The 19,957-nt window shown below is 36.3% G+C and overlaps 1 protein-coding gene across 2 annotated transcripts in view; it reads left to right on the top strand.

Annotated features, from left to right (window-relative positions):
- The window catches only part of FSTL5 (follistatin like 5), a 763,963-nt gene that overhangs the window by 740,968 nt on the left and 3,038 nt on the right, over positions 1-19,957 (top strand). The window lies entirely within an intron of this gene.

Below are 19,957 nucleotides of genomic sequence, written 5' to 3'. Positions count from 1 at the left end.
GAGGATGTCCTGAGCTTTTTATCTAGACTTCATAAATAGTGTTTTATTTCTATTAATATGTAGAAATAAAAAATATATTTGTCATTACAAAAAATCACTATGTTCATTTACCAAAGATTGCAAACTTAAGTTTCAGTCTCCAAACTTGACCAAAGTCAAACTTTGGGTGTGTTATCTTCAGTGCATGCATGACCTTTGTTTATTTTATTTTTAATGGTTTAATCATATCTTTCACATAATATTGTGCTCTTTTCATATAACTTTACTGAATAGACATTAATTCTAAATTAGGTTTTTTTTATTAATTAAATTTATTTATTTTCAGCATAACAGTATTCATTATTTTTGTACCACACCCAGTGCTCCATGCAATCTGTGCCCTCTATAATACCCACCACCTGGTACCCCAACCTCCCACCCCCCCACCACTTCATTCCCCTCAGATTGTTTTTCAGAGTCCATAGTCTCTCATGGTTCACCTCCCCTTCCAATTTCCCCCAAATCCCTTCTCCTCTCCAACTTCCCATGTCCTCCATGATATTTGTTATGCTCCACAAGTAAGTGAAACCATATGATAATTGACTCTCTGCTTGGTATTGCCAACATGCGTATTCTATTATATCATGTCTGCATCACCATTTAATATTCACTTATGTATGGGCTCTTGGGTTGTTTATACATCTTTACTACTATACATAATAATATTATGAATATATTTGTACATATAATTTTATTCACATTTATTATTATACTCTCAAGATAGTTAATTGGAAAATGAATTACTGCTAAAAGGGTAGAAATATGTGAAAGAACCTTGATTCTAATTACTAATTATTTTCTATATGCAAGTTACAGTGTTACTAACAAATTTAGTGCCAATTTCATGGAATACTTTAACATTATGTGTTCCTAATTTACTAAATGAACATGATGTATCACTGTTCTAATTTTTTTTTAGTAGAAAAATAATGGGACTGCATGTTTTCTGTATTATTTTGATACATACATGCTGTATTAAAACAATAAAGAAGTTAATATAGTAATATGTACAAATCTCCTTATAGCAAATCTCCTATAAGTACTCAGCACTTTTCTTTTTAGAAGACTAGACATATTGTTGTGTAACCTCCTAGTCCATTTCTTCTAGCAATTACATATAAACGCATTAAATATATAGTATTCTTTTAAATCTGGTATGTACTTCTTTAAACATTAACTATTTTGGAGATACCAGTAGGTCATTACTAATAACCTATCATTTTTATAGCTGTAGTATGAGATTGCATTTGGCAGATGCTTCATGGTATATTTAAGTATTCCTTTATTGTTTGACATTTAAATTATTTCTAAATTTCCTATTGTAACCAGTGCTGGAGTGAATATCCTTGTGCATGCTACTTTGTGGTCATTTATGAGCATTTATTAAGAGGAGATACTGAGGGAGGAGGAGTCAAGATGGCGGAGAAGTAGCAAGCTGAGACTGCTTCAGCTAGCCGGAGATCAGCTAGATAGCTTATCTAAAGATTGCAAACACCTGAAAATCCATCGGCAGATCGAAGAGAAGAATAACAGCAATTCTGGAAACAGAAAAACAACCACTTTCTGAAAGGTAGGACCGGCGGAGAAGTGAATCCAAAGCGACGGGAAGATAGACCCCGGGGGGAGGGGCCGGCTCCCGGCAAGCAGCGGAGCAACCGTGCACAAAATCAGGACTTTTAAAAGTCTGTTCTGCTGAGGGACATCGCTCCAGAGGCTAAACCGGGGCGAAGCCCATGCGGGGTCAGCGTGGCCTCAGGTCCCGCAGGGTCACAGAAGGATCGGGGGTGTCTGAGTGTCGCAGAGCTTGCGGGTATTGGAACGGGAAAGCCGGCTACAGAGACAGAGCCGACAGTAAGCTCACAGCTCCGTGTTACCTTGAACCGGTCACAGGCTCGGTGAGTTAGGAGCGCGGCCGGAGGTCAGGCAGACGGGAGTAACTGGGCGCGGTTCTCTGAGCGCGCACTGAGGAGTGCGGCCCTGGGCTCTCGGCTCCTCCGGGCCGGAGACCAGGAGGCCGCCATTTGTATTCCCGTCCTCTGGAACTCTACGGAAAGCGCTCAGGGAACAAAAGCTCCTGAAAGCAAACCCGAGCGGATTACTCACCCCAGCCCCGGGTAAGGGCGGTGTAATTCCGCCTGGGGCAAAGACACTTGAGAATCACTACAACAGGCCCCTCCCCCAGAAGATCAACAAGAAATCTAGCCAAGACCAAGTTCACCTACCAAGGAGTGCGGTTTCAATACCAAGGAGAGCAGCAGAATTCCAGAGGAGGAGAAAGCCAAGCACGGAACTCATGGCTTTTTTCCTGTGATTTTTTTTAGTCTTGCAGTTAATTTAATTTTTTCTTTTTCATTTTTTTTTTTTCTCGCCTTCGGGTAAAATTTTTTTTTAACTGTTACCTTTTTCTTTTTTAACGATTTTATACTAGTTTATCTAATATATATATTTTTTCTTTTTTACATTTTTCTTAGGTGTATTCTTTTTTAAAAAATTCTTTTCTTTTCTTTTCTTTTTTTTTTTTTCTTCTTTTCTTTTTTTTTTTTTTTTCTTTCTTCCTTTTTGAACCTCTTTTTATCCCCTTTCTCCCCACTCACGATTTTGGATCTCTTCTAATTTGGTTAAAGTATATTTTCCTGGGGTTGTTGCCACCCTTTTAGTATTTTACTTGCCCCTTCATTTACTCTTATCTGGAAAAAATGACAAGACGTAAAAATTCAACACAAAAAAAAGAACAAGAGGCAGTACCGAAGGCTAGGGACCTAATCAATACAGACATCGGTAATATGTCAGATCTAGAGTTCAGAATGACAATTCTCAAGGTTCTAGCCGGGCTCGAAAAAGGCATGGAAGATATTAGAGAAACCCTCTCGAGAGATATAAAAGCCCTTTCTGGAGAAATAAAAGAACTAAAATCTAACCAAGGTGAAATCAAAAAAGCTATTAATGAGGTGCAATCAAAAATGGAGGCTCTAACTGCTAGGATAAATGAGGCAGAAGAAAGAATTAGTGATATAGAAGACCAAATGACAGAGAATAAAGAAGCTGAGCAAAAGAGGGACAAACAGCTACTGGACCACGAGGGGAGAATTCGAGAGATAAGTGACACCATAAGACGAAACAACATTAGAATAATTGGGATTCCAGAAGAAGAAGAAAGTGAGAGGGGAGCAGAAGGTATACTGGAGAGAATTATTGGGGAGAATTTCCCCAATATGGCGAAGGGAACGAGCATCAAAATTCAGGAGGTTCAGAGAACGCCCCTCAAAATCAATAAGAATAGGCCCACACCCCGTCACCTAATAGTAAAATTTACAAGTCTCAATGACAAAGAGAAAATCCTGAAAGCAGCCCGGGAAAAGAAGTCTGTAACATACAATGGTAAAAATATTAGATTGGCAGCTGACTTATCCACAGAGACCTGGCAGGCCAGAAAGAGCTGGCATGATATTTTCAGAGCACTAAACGAGAAAAACATGCAGCCAAGAATACTATATCCAGCTAGGCTATCATTGAAAATAGAAGGAGAGATTAAAAGCTTCCAGGACAAACAACAACTGAAAGAATTTGCAAACACCAAACCAGCTCTACAGGAAATATTGAAAGGGGTCCTCTAAGCAAAGAGAGAGCCTACAAGTGGTAGATCAGAAAGGAACAGAGACCATATACAGTAACAGTCACCTTACAGGCAATACAATGGCACTAAATTCATATCTCTCAATAGTTACCCTGAATGTGAATGGGCTAAATGCCCCTGTCAAAAGACACAGGGTATCAGAATGGATAAAAAAACAAAACCCATCTATATGTTGCCTCCAAGAAACTCATTTTAAGCCCGAAGACACCTCCAGATTTAAAGTGAGGGGGTGGAAAAGAATTTACCATGCTAATGGACATCAGAAGAAAGCAGGAGTGGCAATCCTTATATCAGATCAATTAGATTTTAAGCCAAAGACTATAATAAGAGATGAGGAAGGACACTATATCATACTCAAAGGGTCTGTCCAACAAGAAGATTTAACAATTTTAAATATCTATGCCCCCAATGTGGGAGCAGCCAACTATATAAACCAATTAATAACAAAATCAAAGAAACACATCAACAATCATACAATAATAGTAGGGGACTTTAACACTCCCCTCACTGAAATGGACAGATCATCCAAGCAAAAGATCAGCAAGGAAATAAAGGCCTTAAACGACACACTGGACCAGATGGACATCACAGATATATTCAGAATATTTCATCCCAAAGCAACAGAATACACATTCTTCTCTAGTGCACATGGAACATTCTCCAGAATAGATCACATCCTCGGTCCTAAATCAGGACTCAACCGGTATCAAAAGATTGGGATCATTCCCTGCATATTTTCAGACCACAATGCTCTAAAGCTAGAACTCAACCACAAAAGGAAGTTTGGAAAGAACCCAAATACATGGAGACTAAACAGTATCCTTCTAAAGAATGAATGGGTCAACCGGGAAATTAAAGAAGAATTGAAAAAAATCATGGAAACAAATGATAATGAAAATACAACGGTTCAAAATCTGTGGGACACAACAAAGGCAGTCCTGAGAGGAAAATATATAGCAGTACAAGCCTTTCTCAAGAAACAAGAAAGGTCTCAGGTACACAACCTAACCCTACACCTAAAGGAGCTGGAGAAAGAACAAGAAAGAAACCCTAAGCCCAGCAGGAGAAGAGAAATCATAAAGATCAGAGCAGAAATCAATGAAATAGAAACCAAAAAAACAATAGAACAAATCAACGAAACTAGGAGCTGGTTCTTTGAAAGAATTAATAAAATTGATAAACCCCTGGCCCGACTTATCAAAAAGAAAAGAGAAAGGACCCAAATAAATAAAATCATGAATGAAAGAGGAGAGATCACAACTAACACCAAAGAAATACAAACTATTATAAGAACATACTATGAGCAACTCTACGGCAATAAATTTGACAATCTGGAAGAAATGGATGCATTCCTAGAAACATATAAACTACCACAACTGAGCCAGAAAGAAATAGAAAGCCTGAACAGACCCATAACCAGTAAGGAGATTGAAACAGTCATTAAAAATCTCCAAACAAACAAAAGCCCAGGGCCAGACGGCTTCCCGGGGGAATTCTACCAAACATTTAAAGAAGAACTAATTCCTATTCTCCTGAAACTGTTCCAAGAAATAGAAATGGAAGGAAAACTTCCAAACTCATTTTATGAGGCCAGCATCACCTTGATCCCAAAACCAGACAAGGATCCCACCAAAAAAGAGAGCTATAGACCGATATCCTTGATGAACACAGATGCGAAAATACTCAACAAAATACTAGCCAATAGGATTCAACAGTACATTAAAAGGATTATTCACCACGACCAAGTGGGATTTATTCCAGGGCTGCAAGGTTGGTTCAACATCCGCAAATCAGTCAATGTGATACAACACATCAATAAAAGAAAGAACAAGAACCATATGATACTCTCAATAGATGCTGAAAAAGCATTTGACAAAGTACAACATCCCTTCCTGATCAAAACACTTCAAAGTGTAGGGATAGAGGGCACATACCTCAATATCATCAAAGCCATCTATGAAAAACCCACCGCAAATATTCTCAATGGAGAAAAACTGAAAGCTTTTCCGCTAAGGTCAGGAACACGGCAGGGATGTCCATTATCACCACTGCTATTCAACATAGTACTAGAGGTCCTAGCCTCAGCAATCAGACAACAAAAGGAAATTAAAGGCATCCAAATCGGCAAAGAAGAAGTCAAATTATCACTCTTCGCAGATGATATGATACTATATGTGGAAAACCCAAAAGACTCCACTCCAAAACTGCTAGAACTTATACAGGAATTCAGTAAAGTGTCAGGATATAAAATCAATGCACAGAAATCAGTTGCATTTCTCTACACCAACAGCAAGACAGAAGAAAGAGATATTAAGGAGTCAATCCCATTTACAATTGCACCCAAAACCATAAGATACCTAGGAATAAACCTAACCAAAGAGACACAGTATCTATACTCAGAAAACTATAAAGTACTCATGAAAGAAATTGAGGAAGACACAAAGAAATGGAAAAATGTTCCATGCTCCTGGATTGGAAGAATAAATATTGTGAAAATGTCTATGCTACCTAAAGCAATCTACACATTTAATGCAATTCCTATCAAAGTACCATCCATCTTTTTCAAATAAATGGAACAAATAATGCTAAAATTTATATGGAACCAGAAAAGACGTCGAATAGCCAAAGGGATATTGAAAAAGAAAGCCAATGTTGGTGGCATCACAATTCCGGACTTCAGGCTCTATTACAAAGCTGTCATCATCAAGACAGCATGGTACTGGCACAAAAACAGACACATAGATCAATGGAACAGAATAGAGAGCCCAGAAATAGACCCTCAAATCTATGGTCAACTAATCTTCGACAAAGCAGGAAAGAATGTCCAATGGAAAAAAGACAGCCTTTTCAATAAATGGTGCTGGGAAAATTGGACAGCCACATGCAGAAAAATGAAATTGGACCATTCCCTTACACCACACACAAAAATAGACTCAAAATGGATGAAGGACCTCAATGTACGAAAGGAATCCATCAAAATCCTTGAGGAGAACACAGGCAGCAACCTCTTCGACCTCTGCCGCAGCAACATCTTCCTAGGAACAATGCAAAAGGCAAGGGAAGCAAGGGAAAAAATGAACTACTGGGATTTCATCAAGATCAAAAGCTTTTGCACAGCAAAGGAAACAGTTAACAAAATCAAAAGACAACTGACAGAATGGGAGAAGATATTTGCAAACGACATATCAGATAAAGGACTAGTGTCCAGAATCTATAAAGTCTTAGCAAACTCAACACCCAAAGAACAAATAATCCAATCAAGAAATGGGCAGAGGACATGAACAGACATTTCTGCAAAGAAGACATCCAGATGGCGAACAGACACATGAAAAAGTGCTCCATATCACTCGGCATCAGGGAAATACAAATCAAAACCACAATGCGATATCACCTCACACCAGTCAGAATGGCTAAAATCAACAAGTCAGGAAATGACAGATGCTGGCGAGGATGCGGAGAAAGGGGAACCCTCCTACACTGTTGGTGGGAATGCAAGCTGGTGCAGCCACTCTGGAAAACAGCATGGAGGTTCCTCAAAGTGTTGAAAATAGAACTGCCCTATGACCCAGCAATTGCACTATTGGGTATTTACCCTAAAGATACAAATGTAGTGATCCAAAGGGGCACATGCACCCGAATGTTTATAGCAGCAATGTCCACAATAGCCAAACTATGGAAAGAACCTAGATGTCCATCAACAGATGAATGGATCAAGAAGATGTGGTATATATACACAATGGAATACTATGCAGCCATCAAAAGAAATGAAATCTTGCCATTCGCAACAACATGGATGGAACTAGAGCATATCATGCTTAGCGAAATAAGTCAAGCAGAGAAAGACAACTATCATATGATCTCCCTGATATGAGGAAGTGGTGATACAACATGGAGGCTTAAGTGGGTAGAAGAAGAATAAATGAAACAAGATGGGATTGGGAGGGAGACAAACCATAAGTGACTCTTAATCTCACAAAACAAACTGAGGGTTGCCGGGGGGAGGGGGTTTGGGAGAAGGGAGTGGGATTATGGACATTGGGGAGGGTATGTGATTTGGTGAGTGCTGTGAAGTGTGTAAACCTGGTGATTCACAGACCTGTACCCCTGGGGATAAAAATATATGTTTATAAAAAATAAAAAATTAAAAAAAAAAAAAAAGAGGAGATACTGAGAGGCATCATTGCTTCATTAAAGCAGAGTCATATTTTAATTTTAAGAGGTAATATCAAATTATTCTCTAAAAAGCCCAAGGTAACTATGCTTCCACCAGTAGTATGTGAGAGAACATATTTGATCACATCCTTATCAGTGCTGGGTTTAAACACACTTTGTCACTGTAGATAATGTAGACTGCTAAAAATAAATATCACATTCTTTTTTGTTTTAACTTAATTCACCTAATTCTTTATGAAGTTTTGAAAGTTTGATGTTAAAGGACCATTAATTCTCCCCTCATGTGAGGAATAGCTATTTGGTGACTATTTTTTCTTTTTAATATTTTGCTTTTTCTTATTTTAGTAATTTCTTATACAGTCAGAATATTGACTTTTTCTGTTATATTTACTCATTTTATAGTTTGCATTAACCATTGTTTGTTTATTTAAAAAATGTAGTCACTTTTATCAAGCTTCACTTCTAGACTTCTGGAATATGGGATCTTGCTTAAAAAGGTATCATCTTCTTCAATATTTAAATATCTGATGCTTTTAATGCTGTTATAATACTGCTGTTTAATACTGATCTGTTGTTATTATTAGTTTATCATAATTTCAACCCTTTCATCTCTCTAGATACTACTTTGTGTAAAAAATGAGTTATATATACATTTTTCTGACACAGCTGATTATCTCAAAGTATTATATAGCTTATATTTTCTCTACAGATTTCAATAACAATCTTTATTATATTTTTAACTTTCACATATCATATGAGTCTGCTTCTGAAATTTTTATTCTATTCCACCAATATTTTTATGTACTGCTGAAACACCACTGGATCAAAGCCAGTATCGAAATGTGTATTTTGTTTTATTTTACTTTTTGAGATGTGTATTTTAAAAATAAGAGGAATGTACTAGCCACTGCAATGAAAAATATGAAGACAAGTAGGTTAGAAATTGCAAAAGGGAGGTAAATTATTCATCTCTAAAAATGCTATAATTGAATATAAGTAACACTAGAATACCAGCTAAAAACCTATTAGGAAAATGGAATAATCCAAATGTTAAGGGGCACAAAAACAATATTCAGATATTAATAACTTTATAAATAAAAACACACAGAAGATATAATGGAAAAAAGAATCCATTAATATTAACAAGCAAAAGGTAAAATATCTATGAATATATCTAAGAACAAATCAATTTTTCTTGGTAAAGCAATTTGATTATAAGAATCAAATAAGTAAAAATATATATCATATTATTTTTAAAATATTATAACCTGGTTAGTATGTAAATGTAATAAACCCCCTCAAATATATCAGCATTTCAAAATTAGATAAGCTGATTCTAAAATGTGAGATAAAAGTACTAATCATGTTCTAACTTGATAAACTGATTGAAAAGTTTATGGAACATCACACAAACTCAACAATAGCCAATAAATTTTGAGGAAAAAAATTGTTAGGTTCATTCTCCTGGATATTTATACATATTATATAGGTTCAATGAATAAGATAGTGCAACATGTATCTGTGATGAAAGAAATAGAACAACGGACATAGACTAAATTCCAAGTGACATTCCAAGTTAGTAGAAAGTGATGCACTATCCAATAAAATAGGAGATAAAAGATATCTATCTTAAGAATAATTTTTAAAAAGGGGGGGTGACCTGGGTGTCTTAGTCGGTCAAGCGTCTACCATGAGCTCAGGTCATGATCCCAGGGTCCTGGGATGGAGCCTCAAATCTGGCTCTTGGCTCAGCGGGAACCTGCTTCTCCCTCTCTTTCTATCCCTCCCCCTATTGTGCTCTCTTGCCTGCTCTCTCTCTCTCTCAAATAAATAAATAAAATATTTTTTTAAAATAGTTAAAAAAATAAAACAGTTGAACCATTACCTTATATGAAAGATTGTTATACTAATGAGTGTCAATGTCTGTGGGTAGTTCCCTTGCACTCTGACCACGGGCATGTGATTTCTTTATGTCCATGCAACATAAGCAAACATGAGTCAAGCAGAGACTTGACAAAAGCTTTCCCTATTAGAACTTGGCAGTCACCTATAAAAGAAATCTTGTGAGCATCCCTGAGGAGAGAAAACCACATGGAGAGAGGAAGGCTCACTCATCCCAGGCTTCCTTGTTGACTTCAGCCACCAACCAAGCCCCAGTTTAATGAGGCCACATGAGTACACATATTAAGGAAGCTGATTAAGTAAAATATGGCAGATCATACAATTGATTTCTGATGAATGACTATAAGTAGTACAGTAAAAATGCACAGAGCAACATGAATATATCTTTTAAAAATGTAGTGTGAAAGAAAAAAAAGACACAATATGAGATACATATCATATATACTGTCATTTGTATAAAGGAAAAATGCAAACAAGCAAACAGAAATCCTCCCCCTTCACTTACTCTTGCATACCTGAGAACACACACAAATTAATAAAAGTAAAAAAAAAAATTACTAAATCCAGATGTTTTTAAAGATATATTACAAACCCTTACTCTGTTAAGTAACAATTACTCAAGCAGCTTTGCTCTTACCTGAAAAAAAAAAAAAAATGCAGAAGCAATGGGAAAATAATAAAACAATCACTGGTATTAATCATGTGCGTAACTTTTACCACATGATTTCTAACTTAGTTTTGCTAATTTAAACAACAGTTTTGCTGGTTTAAACAACAGAAGTTTCTTTCTCACAGCTTTAGGGGCTGGGATGTCAGGAATCAGAGTGCCAACATGTTTGGATTCTGGTGAGAGTCCTCTTCCTGGATTAAGGCAGCCTGATTGCTGCCTTAAGCTGTGTCTCTCATGGCAGAGAGAGAGAAAGAGAGAGAGAGAGATCATATCTTCATGTCTCTTCTATCAAGGGCACCAATTCCATTGAGAAGGGCTCTACCCTCATGACTTAATTCTCTCCCCAAATTTCCACCTCCAAATAACATCACTTTGGGAATTAGACCTTCAACATAAGAATTTGAGGTGTGGGGGAGAGGTAATTCATAGATTCCCACCCCACCCCATAGATTCTCACTCCTAATCACTCAAAATTCATATCTTTCTCACATGAAAAAAAAATACATTTATTTTTATTTTTTTTTTAAAGATTTTATTTATTTATCAGAGATAAAGCACAGGCAGACAGAATGGCAGGCAAAGGCAGAGGGAGAAGCAGGCTCCCTGCCGAGCAAGGAGCCGGATGTGGGACTCGATCCCAGGAGGCTGGGATCATGACCTGAGCCGAAGGCAGCTGCTTAACCAACTGAGCCACCCAGGCGTCCCAATACATTTATTTTATCCTAGAGTCCCAAAGGTCTTTTTTTTTTTTTTTTTAAGATTTTTTTTTTCTTATTTATTTGACAGAGATCACAAGTAGGCAGGGAAGCAGACAGAGAGAGAGGAAGAAGCCGGCTCCCCGCTGAGCAGAGAGCCTGATGTGGGGCTCAATCCCAAGACACCGGGATCTTGACCTGAGCCAGGCGCCCCCAGGAGGTCTTAACTAGTTCCAGCATCAATTCTAAAGTTGAACATCCAAAATCTTATCTAAATGTCATCTAAAGTGGATATGGGAAAGACTCAGGTCTGATTCACACTGAGGCAAAATTCCTTTCTAGCTGTGATCCTATGAAATCAAATAGATTATGTGCTTCCAAAATAAAATGGTGGGGCAGGCAGAAGATAGACATCCTACTGCAAAAGGGAGCAGTAGGAGAGGAAAAAGTAATTATAAGTCCGAAATAAGTCTAAAATCTGGCAAAGCAACCTCGATGAAATTTTAAGGCTTGAGAATAATTCTCTGACTTGATGTTCTGATTTCCAGCCCCACTGCAGTTGTGGTCTTGCCCCTACAGCTCTGCATGGTGATGGTTTTATTTCCAAGGCTCTGGGTGATGTCTTGGCCCTTTTCAAACTGAGACAGCAGCCCTAATAATCACTGAATCACCTTAGAATCATGTTTCCTTTATCTTGAAGAAGAATGCACATTCGTATAGATATAGAGCTGTGTGGTCTTATCCTATAAAATTCAAGAAGTCCAGCAGACTTCCCTCAGTCCATTCTGTTTCTGTCTCCTCCAATTCAAACTGGCAGTCCCCCTGCTGGGTGGCTGATTAGTTCTGTGGTTCACAACATGCTAATATCCTTATCAAATGGCTGGTCTTCTACACTGGTAATGTTCTTTTCTGAGTATGCATTCCCTCCCTTCTTTTATTGGTATTATAGACAGGCTAAGATCTCTCCAAATCTTTATGTTCTGGTTCCTTTTGCGTAACAATTCCTCCTTCTATCTATTTCTTTCTGCTTCCATTTTACTAAAAGCAATCAGGAAGAAACAAATCACTTCATCGACCCTTTGCTTTTAAATCTCAGCTAAACATCCAATTTCATCATTCTCACGTTCTACTTTCCACAAAACACCAGAAATAACACAGTTTAGCTAAATCCTCTGTTGTTTTATAGTAAGGATATGTCTTTCCTCCAGTTTCTAATAACATATCCCCCATTGACATCTAAGACCTCATCAGAATGCCCTTTACCAGCCACATTTCTACAATCTGTTTATGATTATTTATGTACTCTCTAAGAAGATAAAGACTTCCTCTCCAGCTCTCTCCTTTCATTTCTGAGCTCTCACCAAGATCACTTTTAGTGACCCCAACCCAATAATATTGAGTTTTTCTAACATGCACCTCAAAACGCCTCCAGCCCTTATGCCTTATCTGGATCCAAAGCCTCCTCCACACTTTCAGAAACCTGTTGTAACAGCAACTCATTTCTGGTACCAATGATGTTTTAGTCAGTTCAGGCTGCTTTAACAAAATATCACAGACAGGATGGCTTAAACAACAGAAATGTGTTTATTACAGTTCTGGAGGCTAGGAAGTCAGAGATCAGGATGTCAAACTGTTTAGATTGTGGAGAGACCCTTCCTTCTAGTTTGCAGAATGCCATCATCTTACTCTGTCCTCACATGGCAGAGAGAGAGAGAGCGAGAGATCATCTCTCTTATGTCTCTTCTTTTAAGGACACTAATCTAATCCATGAAGGCTCACCTCCATAACCTAATTTCTTTCCAAAGGCCCCACCTCCAAATGCCATTACAGTGGGATTTGAACTTCAACATATGAATCTGTTGGGGGCTTGAGGGGGTGGGGATACAAACATTTAGTACATAGCAATTATTAAAAACATTTTACCAGTAACTAAAGGTAAGAGACATTTTCTGAAACTTTATAGGAAGTAAGAAAATGCTATCATTTTAGGGGGGGAAAATAAATCAAGAATGCTTTCTTGCAGCTTGGAAAGTTACACAATTTTCCTTTATCCATTGTCACGTGATCCCATTTAGGTACTAAACATATATGCCACAATCATCACTCCATATAACTCTGTATCTTCACTGGAATTGAGTTTTTCAAGACTTTTTGGCCAAGGAAATCTGTGGTTGCTATTTTGCATTTCTATTCCCACCCTTCTCCACCTTGCTTTCTATCCCAGAAGGCTGGCTAATAGGGTTTCTGGTTGGTTGGGCCAATGAAAAGCCTGACTGGAGATTGCACAAAGAAGGAACATGAGACCAGAGTGTAGAATACCCCCTACCTTCCTACTCTCTATCCCCTCACTCCCCACCATGTGTGCTGTTTTGTAGGTGACCAGCTGTTTCTTTAGATCACAGGTAACAAAACACCACAAGACACATCTCTCCACATAACTCCCTCTTACCCAGATAGAGCAATGACAACAGCTTCATTGTGACTCTCCACATATTACTGCACTATCCCTTGTGACCAGTTTCTATTTCACTGTAAACAGTCTCTTTATCATACCCTCCTTGATTTATTCTAATTGAAATTTATTCCTTTCCTTCTGGGATCCAGACTAATATAAACTCTCTCTTCAGTTAAAGCGTAGCTTAACTGAAATGTAAATTAGTAGCTGAAACAGAGATGTAGCTACACCCATCTTTCCTCTCATCTTTGAAGAGGCTCCCTAAACACCTTTTGAAAGTCAGGGCATCCAATTATAAGCACTCCTCTGCTTGACTATAATTACCTTAAGGATAGGAGCCATGTATTTCCTTCCCATTTCCTTCATAAGGTTTTACAAAGTGTGTTGAACATAGCAGCTTGTGAATAATACTGAATTGGGTCACGTGGTATCTGGAACCCAACTCATGACAGACCTAGTTCTTTACTGAATTTTTTTTCACCCATCATTTCTGTTTGCCAGGTATGCAATGGCCACTTTGGTAGGTTTTTGGTTTTTTGTTTGTTTTGTTTTTGTTTTTGTTTTTGTTTTCACAGATTTTGCTCTTGCCTTTGTTTTACCTTCCTTTTGTATTTCCACCTCTGCACTCACAAATTATTTCCCATTCTTCTATTTACTATATCCACTTCTACAATGTCATCCCTGTTCCATTGCCAATTCCTGCATAAAACATGCCCGGATTAGAAATATGGGTACAATCCATGAGGCTCCTATTTTCAGATTTTCAGATTTTCCAAAACCAGGTCAGAAGAGCAAGCAATCTTATAAAATGCTATCTGAAAACATAGTTGTCAGTTTTCTTTCTTTCTTTCTTTCTTTCTTTCTTTCTTTCTTTCTTTCTTTTCTTTCCCCCTAAGCTCTTAAGTTCTTCAGAAAGAGGTGGAAGACTTCGGTTGTTGAAATATGGTCTGTAGTATATACGGTGTGCACGGAATTCTTAATAAATATATTTTTAAAATTTTTTAATGTCCTGGCCACTAGAAGTGATATACCTTTAGGTACTGTATTAATTCTGTTGAGCCATTACACATCCTGGATATACTATAATTAAATTATGCATTTATGTTTCAATTTGGCCTACAGATCCAAACAATATGATACCAGAGAAGGAGGAAAATAGGCAATTTAGTATTCAGAAACACAGTCTACTTTTTAAAGAAAAGATTTCTAAAACTGAAAGTAGGGAAAGTAACGTTAAAATCTTTAACATAGAATTTCTATAATATACTTATTAAAGGCAGGTAGGAGGCATCCTGTGGCTTATTTTAGCTTTTCAACCTATGTTTTGAGAACAGAGATCTTCAAAGTAGTATGATCTCTCAAATACATCTAAGCATTAGGTCTATTCAGAAACTGTCCTTGCTCTGGTTGTAAATCTTCAGTAAATGTGTCAATTCTATTTCTCTGTGCCTCCCATCTCCCGAATATGAATGTGACCACTGTTTATGAACAGGTATGTTTTACTGAGCTATTTATGTGAAGTTCAGATAAAAACTAAATCCTCTGGTACTTGTGTGGGAACAACATTCAATCTTTTCTTACAAGGGTCAGTCTGGGATAATAGAAAACAACTAAATATAAAGGAATTCATAAACTAGTGAATGATGGCTCATGTCAGATTTATGCTTTGCGTCCATGAAAACTCTCTTTCAGCTGTAACATAATGGAAGATGTCATTTCAACAGCACATTGCATGTGTGAGTTTATATTTTAATTATGCGGAGAAGAGGCTATAATTTCAGTTTCTTTTCTCTTAAATATCTCTTACTTTCCAATTGGAAAAACGTGCTAACTATAATCCAGTTAGAAAAACAGGGTCTTAATAATCTTGCTCATTATTCTTATGAAATACTAAGTACTAGATCATAAGTTTTAGATGTAGATTTTCACAAGTAAAATCCTATCACAAGTAATTCCTAGGCCTGTTGAAGTATTCTGTCCTGGAATTTCATATTTTCTACTATTAAGATGTCAGAAAAGTTTTGGACAATGCTTTTGTTTGAGGTGTGGATTGCAGCAGTGTTTTTTTATTACAGGATAGAGTGTCTGAGTAATCCCATGTTCAGACACCTTCAATATACAGGGACATAGCTCAGTGGTAGAGCATTTGATGGCACGTACACCCAGTCTTGCATTTACCACTTCCAATTTGTGTCCACTGATATACATAGAAGTGCTTGTTTTAAAATGTAAGGAGGTTTAGAAGATGGGGTATGAGGAAAGAGGTCATGTACGGATGTTCAGGAACACTTCTCAGCTGGTAGTATGGGGGTTGATCTCAGTGGGTAAATAGTGAAAGTCGGCAGTAAAGAGAGTTGTTCAGGTGAGACTCTATGAGGACTCTGGGGAAAGACAACACTATATTAAGACTCAAGAGATTAAAAAAAAATTGTTATTGCACAAATGTTATGAGATTCTTTCACACCAAACTTTGGAGTATTAACACTGTTGGCACTGATCATGGCAAATTAATACAGGTTATTAATTGCCATTATGGGATTCTTTCAGTAGCATCTCCGAAAGCAGAATCAGAGTAGAATAACATGGTAGATGCTATGGAGTGACAATAACTGGGAAATTGCTCTGAAAGTTTCTCTGTGACCAGACCCATTCAGGAACTGAGCAAGAGATATGGGGAAATCAGTCATTAATCAGATTCAAGGAGTGCACGTGGTCTTGTGGGATGTGGTCTTCGAGGAGCTCTTTAATAGACTCCATAGTATTTCAGTCATGCTTCTCTCTAAATACCTGTTCTTTTCCCCTCTCTGCCAAATAACTTCTTTTACAAATCTCTTGAATTGCCATGATATACTCTGATTGCAATTCTCCATGTCGTTAGATATCCATGTCTGTCTCAAAATTTCCTCTTACTCTAAGTGAAAATTCTTGAGCAAGACAGGTATCTATTTCAAATCCCATTCTCTGTGCCGAGGTCAAAATCACCCAGCACACCATGCTCACTGCTTCATGCCCTCAGTGAGAACTGATGCAGCACCTCTAAAGAAGATGGAGTGAGCTAGACTGCCTTCCTTCTTAAAAATGTGAGAGATTTGTAATTGGGTAAAGGGTGTACTAGCCATAGAACCTGTTGTCAGTAGTGAGAGCAAGAATAAAAATGTGGATTTCAATTACAAGTGTGATATCTGCTGAATTTGCAAGGAGAAAAATCCTGCCACATTGGAGTAGCACAATGTGCTTATTTAAAGAAAAAAATAAAAAAAAAAAAAACCTGGGAATACTGGCTATACAGAAAAACTGATAATTTGTTTCTGTTCTTCCCATTTATGAATTGTAATAATCTGTAGTCCCATAGGAAATATCATATTGGGTTCATAAGGGGAAAATTATGTTACTTAATGTATAAAGCATAGGCAAGTTCTGTTTATTGATAATGTACGGTTTGCCTGGTAACACACATTTAACTTCTATACTTCAAGCAAGGTAATACTTTTGTCCTTTTTTTTTCTAACGAAGGAATTTAAACTCAGGGAGTTCAAGGACTTTACATAAGGTCAGCTACCTATTATATCGAAAAACTGGAACACGAAACTAAATCACCCTTGGTTGAAAATTTTTATTGCTTCCAAAATAAGAAGTTCCCTTGTATGAATCACTTCAGGACCTTGCCTTAAAGTACAAAAGCAGTAATTAAATTGAACTTTTTAAAATCTTTATAATAAATTAGATTGATTACACTTCAGAAAAATAAAATAATTTGTAAATGAAAAACATTGCCCTGATTCTCCTCAAGTTCAGCAAAAAATCCACACAATGCCGTTACCGAGGGGGTCACACTTTCCTAGCTTTATCCATTTCCTAGTAAAAGCAGTCATTCCAAGAGTAAGTTTTAACTCTCATTTCTTACAGTCTGCAACTTCCTATACATATTCTGACAAATATTAGACAAACTATATTAGGCTTAGTCTGGGGCAGGATTTTATTATACTAAGCAGGCATGGAAGTTGAGAACCTCGTAAATATTAATCATAGACTAATGAACAGTGGGAGATTTTTGAATATCAATCTGTACTAGGGGGAAATTTTGAATTAGAGACATCACTTCCTACCCAATAAATCAGTAGTGAAAAATTGAAGGCATTCTCGTGCATCTGCTTATGTAGCTAGATTTCTAGTCCTAAAGGAACATGCATCATGGACGCCAAAATAGATGTGATTTTATCGCCCCACATGGAGGTTTTGCATTTTTAACTGGACCTTCTCTTAAAATTTTAATTACCTTCAAAAGAAGCTGGGTTGTATCACAGAAAACTTGAGTGCATTCTTCAGTATTAGAGTTAAAATAGTTCAAGAGTAGTTAAAGCTTGTCACATTCTTCTTCATTAGCATTCACAAACCATTGCCCAAAGGGACTGAAAGACTCAAGGTTAAAAGAGGAGCTGAAATGCCAAAACTTGATTGGCTTGTTGCTTTTATTAAATGCGCATATTACTTCTTTTGTCTCTGGGAACAGGTACAATGCATAACATAAAAGAAAGTATTTTCCATCATTTTTCAAAATCTCATAAATCATACAGATACAATCATATACATACTTCTGTATCCTTAATGATTGTCCATTAATGGAAAAATATCCCTTTACAGTAATCAGAGTTAATTATTTATTAAGACAAGTATGAGAATGGATAGTGATATCTAGGATTTTATGATATTTTTGAGGTTGACAAAAAATCATGGGACGCAGTTTTTGGTTTGAGGGTTTTGTTTTTGTTTTTGTTTTATTCTCTGATATTCAGGTAGTATTTAAAACCTGTGCTAAGCATTAATATTTTAATAGAAACATGTGGAAGTAATTTTTAATAGTACAAATTCTTCTTCATACCATTATAATCAAATGAAAATGTTATCCTAAATAGGTATGATGGGAGTTGTGACACAAACACAGTTATTAAGGACACAGGAAAAGAGAAAGATCGAGGAAATGAGCCAGAAATGGTGAATGTTATTCTGAAATACACCAGAAATATTATTTTCAAAGTGATTACTTTATTCCATCTCCTGTAAATAGAAAAAGCAATAATCACTAAGTTAAATGATAGTATAGTAAGATGCTATAATTAAACATTGATCACTAAGTTTTCTGTTTTTATTACTAAAATTCCCAGAGTCATTGAGAGCAGGGAGAGTTACGTTGATCTGATATATTCCCAGTGCCTCATATTCAGTAGTTGTTCGATAAAAATTTTTAAAAAAAATTTAAAGGAGTAAGTGTACATGGTAGTTTTTCTTTTGTATGGATGTTGTAATCTCTCTAAAGACAACAAATAGTTTTTTCACAAATGTTTAAATTAGCTAAAATTGTAATATGGAGTTTCCCAACTATATGTAATATAATAACATAGAAGTGGCTACATCTTTACATCTATTTCAGTAAAATTTCTATGGATGCACTTGTCGCCTTCCACAATTACAGCACAAAGACTGATTTTTTGAGAACATTCATCTTATCCTTTCTATAATATTGAAGATGCGTTTATTTGAGGGGCTTGCCATATGCTTATATTTGAAATTTTAAGGAGTTGTTACCCTGAGTTCATTATATTTATGTATTATGTGTAGAAGTGGTTATTTTTACATAAATAAAATTTTGTGTGAGGATTAGCATATCAAAAATGAATTGCACAGGTGAAAATAATTACCTTTAGAGTTTCTGTTTTACTGTGCCACAAGTCATCTTATGTTTAATTTTTTTTCATTTATGAGCACATTCATTATAACAATAGACCCCCCCCCCGTTTTTTTATGGAGTCTTTAAAAATACTAGTATGTGTTTTCATCGATATTATTAAGGGAAACAAAAGTAAGTGTCCTTCAAAATTTTATTGGCCAGTATCCATTTTGGATATAATTTTCTATACTACTTTCCATCTCATTTTATCTTATTTAACTTTTTTTTTTTCTAAGAACCCACTGGTGTTATAGGTCATAGTTACAAAATATATTTATATTTGTCACAAGGACTTAAAATAATTTGCAGCTAGAATTCAGGACAAATGCTTTGAAAAGCACAGAAATAATTAAAGAGACTATCAAAACAAATAAGAAATATTTATTTTTAAGTAACTTTAACAGAAAAAGCATAAATCTTTAAGGTTCATTGTTGTTCAATATATGATAACAAATATAATGCAGGTATATTACTAAAAATGATAATATAAGTATAACAAGGTTGAAAAATGTAACCTGTATTTAAAACTTAAAATAAAAGAGTGTTAAAATCATAAAAGTAGTTAATCAAGGCAATCTTAAAATCTAACAAATAGAAGTTTAATAGTTCTATACCAAAACAACAACAACAACAAAAACAAAACAAAAAAACCCTCAGAAAATGA

Source organism: Mustela lutreola, chromosome 1 (genome assembly GCF_030435805.1).
Source record: "Mustela lutreola isolate mMusLut2 chromosome 1, mMusLut2.pri, whole genome shotgun sequence".
Lineage (NCBI taxonomy): Eukaryota > Metazoa > Chordata > Mammalia > Carnivora > Mustelidae > Mustela > Mustela lutreola.
This window is presented reverse-complemented; position numbering and strand designations above follow the sequence as displayed.